This window comes from Nilaparvata lugens, chromosome 4 (genome assembly GCF_014356525.2).
Source record: "Nilaparvata lugens isolate BPH chromosome 4, ASM1435652v1, whole genome shotgun sequence".
NCBI classification, from domain to species: domain Eukaryota; kingdom Metazoa; phylum Arthropoda; class Insecta; order Hemiptera; family Delphacidae; genus Nilaparvata; species Nilaparvata lugens.
The window spans coordinates 67,237,693-67,244,335 of NC_052507.1; the positions used below are offsets into that span (position 1 = coordinate 67,237,693).

At 31.9% G+C, this 6,643-nt stretch overlaps 1 long non-coding RNA gene across 1 annotated transcript; it reads right to left on the reverse strand.

Annotated features, from left to right (window-relative positions):
* Positions 1–393: 393 nt before the first annotated feature.
* On the reverse strand, positions 394–5,125 carry LOC120350933. Its single transcript, XR_005571109.1, has 3 exons — positions 4,775–5,125; positions 1,928–2,197; positions 394–1,021 (listed from the first exon to the last, which is right to left on the reverse strand). It is a non-coding gene; the product is annotated as an uncharacterized LOC120350933 (long non-coding RNA).
* Between the last annotated feature and the right edge of the window lie 1,518 nt (positions 5,126–6,643).

Consider the following 6,643-nt stretch of genomic DNA (forward strand, 5'->3'; position numbering starts at 1 on the left):
TCAGGTCGAGAAGACATTCGACTCTAGTCGAGAGCATGACGTGTTTTCAAATGGTGACGTCGCGGAGACTAGAATTGACTGGTCTGAGTGTCACCATTAATTTGGAAACACATGCTCTCGACTAGAGTCGAGTCTCTTCTCGACCTGAGTCGCGTGAGTGTCAGTTGAGCCTTAGAAGAGATTTAATCTCAACCAAAAGTTGAAGTATAGTACAGTACAGTACTATATGTGAAAAATAACTGACAAATTTATACGTCCCACACTGTTATTTCTCGGAATATTTGAATTCAAACAAATTGAATTTCAATTTTATCTTCTCACAAGCTTCATATCTTGCAATCTCATTTTGCAAACTAGGATTATAGAGGATCACAGGTCAATCATTCAAAGAAATATGTTCAAATTATCATTTTCTTATTATTGATACATACTAAAAATGAGAACGATTTTTCAGTGTATTACCCACAGAAATATTCACAATAATTATGTTGAATATAATATAATTGCCTACAAAAATATAAAAACAGACGAAACAATAAAAAAAACTCAGCTGTCACCTGTAAGTCCAGGCTGAATCCTTCACTTGAGAGTTAAGGGTTGTAAAAGTTGATAAGTTAACATATCTTACTGTGGATAGTCACAACAATTTTTTATCAATATCATTTGACAGTGACTTTTCAACTGAAAGAGAACACTGGGAGATTTAAGAGAAAGACAGATTTCGTATAAAAATTTCAAATTAGATTTTATAATAGGCCTATCATCTTGCGTATTTCAAAACAAAATAAAATTTATTTTCTGATTTCTCCGGTCAGTAGTCCTGGTAATTTTATGCTAGAATCAACAGGAATCACTCTTGTAATAGATTAATGTCTTCGGAAAAATCTTAAGAATGTCAAAGTCTTTCCATTTTGTTTAACTTTAATGTTAATATCACAAAATATATTATTACAAGAGTCCAGAATGATACTTTGATCGATAATCTCCATTCCCCAAGTAATGTTGAATCAAAACTCTCATCCTGCAACAAAGATAAAATGAATCAGATATAAAATGAGTCTGATAATTAATTAAAATGAGTCTGATAATAAATAAATTGTAAATCAATCAATTGAATAAATTCTTCTCACTACGGTGGTAGGCTTTTAACCGACTAGTAAAACACTCCCATCTCCATTTTGAGGATGTGTTTTTAATCAGAAGGAATAAATGAATAATGATTTGTATGTTTTTGTATCTATTACTACTCAATTTTCTACTGTTTTTCATAATGTTAGTCTCTGCTGTACTGTCCAGCCCATCCACCAATAAGCTTCGTGGTATTGGAGACGTGTACTCGCACATTACTTTCATGTTATTGCCCTGGGATTAATTGTACGATGCAATAAAAATGTCATTCTCATCCCTTCTTGCTGGAGAAACCACTATATTTCTAGAAATCACATTTTATGATATACCGGATTCTGTTAAGAATGTTAAGTTCACATGTATTTTATAATAATATCGAGTGACATGGCTGGCTCAAACCTGGTGTCAGAGCTTTCAGGTCGCACCTGATCAATATTTCACGGTAGATTTAAATTCGTCAAATAACCTACAAGAATCTTCTCAACTACGTCTTAAAGAGGGAGGTTGAGTTTATGCTTTTAGAAGATGGCAATATGTTGATATTATTCGAAATGTTTTGATTCTTATATTATGAACACAAATAACAAAAAGTTATTTTAGCAGATTTGAAATTTGGACAACATGAATGTCATCACACAACAATGCCTGTCGTCGTCATAACGAAAAAACCACCTTTAGATGGCATTCGAAAACATCAGCGTGATAATACGTGTATATACGTGATAATACGGGTATAGCGTGTAGTTAATCTGAGAACAATCAACCAAAGTGAAACAGTATTAACAGAGTGCTCACTCACCATCTTATCCTATGTTGAATAATCCTAGTCCTATCCTAAGTTGAATGTGATGAGCCGAATCATCTTTTGGGTTGGTTCTTTTGGCTCGTAGACGACTCTTGACTGTTTTCAGGGTAGCTGAAGGTTTTGTTGGTTTTTACCAGCTTTGCCTGCTCTTCTCCGTTGGCGTTTTTGACAGCTCTCCAGTACACGGTCTGCACAGCATTCCTCCCCGCTACAAATCTTGATGATGATCCAATGATCGGCATTGTGTTTCTTTGTGGTGAACGTCTATAGGAAATGAAGAGGAATAAATTGGTGTTTTACTTACTATACATTTGAATATTAACATATTTTATAATACATAATTATAATCATGATATGATATTATATTAAATATAAATATATATTTTCATACTCACAAAAGATACCGCTATGTATAGTTCGATTTAATATTTCAGAATATACAGTTCAGTGAACAATATAACAGTGGGCCTAAATCAAATCAATTTTCTTACAGTAAGAGAGAACTACACCAATGGAACAACCAACTGAATATCATAGAAGATTATTGTTATCACACTTTATAAAAGAAATATCATGTCCTTCAGTTACATAAATTATGTTGATTAATTTATTATGTAGATTCCAATATCTGACGGATTATACGTGCAAATAGTAATACCTTCAGGCCTATCTATTAATATTATATTAACTAACAATTTATGAGCAACTTGATCAAGAATCACACAAAGTACGCATTTGAACTGTTAAGTAAGTAAGTGCTGTTGGCCAGGTTTCTAGGTCACTTATGAATCTAATGAACCATCAAACTATTATAAATGTCAATGTATATTACTAACCTTTTGATAGGTGTCATTGAAACCCGTTCATATGGAGATTAAAAATGCAAAAAAAAAGTATGAAAGATAATAATGAGTTTTATCTATTCTAATCAGCGCGGTTTGAGCAGGTAACCATTCATTCTTTATCATTCATGGAGGGTGTTGAAAACTTCCTTTTCACACGTTCTCAAAACACTGGACTGTCACCGTTCTTAACCAATCGCACTAATTATAAGAGAAACTAATAATATTGATAGCAAAATAAATAAATAAATAATTTTATTCATGGAGGCAACAGGTAAAAACCCATTTTGCCTCCTTCACACATTACAATCATAAACTATACAATCGAAAAATGTATTTTAAGAATTAAGTATGAAGAAATGTTAAAAAACAAGAAATGTAATGTAAGTGAAATAATAAGAAATGGAAATTGAATGAATCAAAAATACTAACAAAAGTATGTCAAATGAATGAGAATGAAATTAAATATAAGATTTTAACAATTTTAGAAAACTTGAAATCAATAATTACTGTATTCAATTAATCGATTATCAATAAACTACAATAAATTAATCAATAGGCCTGAAAAATAATTATTCAATTGATCAATAATTATCAATATATCACAACAAATAAATCAATATTTATAATGAGAAAATTGCAAAGGTAATTAATTAAACCGTGAACTTTAAAACTTAATAAAGTCTGTTGATTCAAGTTTAGCCTACAATGAAAAGAAAAATAGAATGTCTGTGAATCACTACCACATAAAATTAATGAAAGAAAGAAATGCAAATTACGAAATGACAAATCACATAATATTATCGACTAGATCGCACGCCATCCTACGGAATTTGTACAGGGAGAACCAAAAGATATCCAAGTGCTGAGAACAACTATTGAAAATTCTCTGTGCTCTATTCAGAGGAGAGTTATAATGACTCACCGTTCTGGAGCGTGAGATATGAAAAGAAAAGGTCGAACGACGAGCAATGGTATTTATATAAATATTAATTTTGGAAAGCAGATACGGAGAATCAATTTTGTTATTTAAAAGATTATAAAGGAAAAGGAGAGATTTGACGTCACGTCTGACATTCAGTGATTTAATTTGAAACATACTTCTTAAAGAATTGGTAGGGTAATCAAACGGGCAGAAAACATTGTGCTTTTTATAATAAATACATCTCAAGAATTTATTCTGCATTCGTTCTAGTATTTGAATCTGTTCATTATAATATGGATTCCAAATTTCGCTAGCATATTCCATCAGGCTTATTACAATTGATTTGTATAACAGTACCAAAGGCACTATGTCTCCAAAGGGTGAGCATGTCCTCAAGATGAATCCCATCTGCTGATTAGCTCTGTTAGATATGTAATCTACATAAAATGACAAGGTATTTACTGAGGTATTCCTTATAACACAGATATTATTATATCTACATTTCTAATCGTGCAATTATGTAGTGAGCTATTCCAACCCAGTGGTTGATAGATGATGGTAGTTGATAAAAAATGAACGGTACCGACCGTAACGTACTTTTCAATGGTTGAGTACCGGTCTCAGAAAGATCTGCTTCATAAACTGGAAATATACATATTTTTTGTCAAATTTCATACGGCGAATCACTTCCGGTTATTGTCCCTCCAAATTACCCACTTCTATTATTTATAAAATAGAATTATAGTACCCTTTAAAATCAATAATTTAAATGTACAATAATACAAATTGTTTTATTATTTTAATTATTTTAAAGGGTACTATAATTCTATTTTATGAATACAAGAAAGTAGCCCTGAATTCATAAATTCTACCCACTACTAATATATTTTCCAAGAATAATAATTATTCATCCCGAAAGCGTATTATCAAAAATAGCAAAATTATTTTGGATTCGGTATTGTTGTTATTGTGATCAAATTATACGATAAACGTTATAGTGGAATTGGAAATACATGACATGACTTCTAAGGAATGGTTTGCCAGATCATATGAAAGAATACAATAAATTATTACCTGGAAGATTTGAAGAGCTCCTGAGAAAGTGAAGTAACAAGCAAAAAGCTTAACTCTGAGGAGTGAATCCAATACAAAATAACCCTTGTCGCTTTTGTTAGTTGAACTCAAACTGAAGTGAATTTGAGTTTCCATTCATTTATAAATCGAATCAGTAGTGACGTAGTTTCACAAATTTGAGACAAATATTTGAAAAATTGTGAACATTGGCCAAGTAATTGCAATCATGAAATCATCAAGAATCTCAATAATCCAAGAAAACAACCCAATAAATTAACATCAATAACTATATGAACAATCATAGTTACTCTATGACCTAATCAGTTCTCTATCTTTCAATTGTTGTACTTCAAACTTACTCAGTTATTTGTACATTAGTTATCATTTCAATCGTGGGCGTTTATTTAATCTCAGAAAGTGCTTTCCCCGGAAAACATCAACATTACATACACTGAGATGCACTTCCATGTCCAGTCTTTGAACACTTCAAAGCTTCCTCAAACACTCTAGAGATTCCTTCCTTGACATAATCATAATTCACTTATCAAAGTTGAAGTACCGTGGATCAAGGAAGTTAGTCATTTTCCCACTAGTCTGTTGTCTCTCGTGATGAAGTTTTGGTGCTGTAGTAGCGTAGGGAATATTCATGATCAGATTTCCTAGGAGTACTCCCAATTAATATTCTCCCAATTAAGTTGAGGATTCACATGAAATAAAATACGTTTAAATAACAGAAAAAACTCTTCGAAAGTACTCTCTCGTGACTAGCGAGATTAATAAGCATTAATAATTATAGGCCTAGCCTTTTGAATAATTATATCAAATTAATTATCAATAATTCCAGTACACACATGTAGAACTGTCTACATATTGATTTCAAAACCCTACTTTTTTGCAAAAATTTCGAAGAATGAAAGGAAAGATACAGAACAAGACAACTGTCCAGGAAAAAGACCAGCTAAACTATTATCAAGTAAAATGTATCTGATGGTTCATGGAAAAGTAATCTAGAACATCATATTTCTCATACCAAGAAGAGAAATCTTGTTAGATACTTACTAATATTTTGAAGATTTCAATTTCCAAACTTCAGTAAACAAAACGAAAATTGCGAATTCCAAACAGTAAACATTCAGTGATGCTGAACTGCAATGGTCACCAAAGCTGAGCCAAAGCGCATGTGCAGAATTGATGCATTATGAGTATGTTTCAAAGAAAGGTATCTGATAGATAACTGAAAGATAACATCTGATACGTTGATAATATGCTCACCAAAACTGTGCCACAGCGCATGTGCAGAAAAGATGCATTGTGGGTAAGTTTCAAAGAAAGGTATCTGATAGATAACTGAAATTATAGCATTTGTTATGTTGAAAAACGGCCATTAATGATATCTAACTGATGTGTATCAGAGACATATCATGTGATATGTATATTTCACATATCATTGATACATAACTGATATATATCTGAAACTTTCTGTGCTCTGTGGGATTGTGTTCTAATAAAAATTGTGTTTCGTTTAGAATGATTTCCAGTACGAACACAATATGAATTATTGAAGTGGACCAACTCAGATGTAGTTTTTGAATTTTGTAACTAGTGAGCTCTTTTTGAAAAAATGGGTGTAGGATCTGCAGAGAGTAATAGAGAGTAAGAAGAAAAAAGGTCTTATTGCTTCATCAAGCTTATCAGAAGGTGCTTATCAAGAGAATATTACAAAAATGAATGAAACTACTTCAAGAAGTATAATAACGAAAACTGGCGCTTTATGACAAGTAACAAGGTACGTTCTATCAGAGACAGACAAATAGGTATCGCTTAACCTTTCTCTATCGTTCTATACTCTGTGGTTCTTACACGTAACCT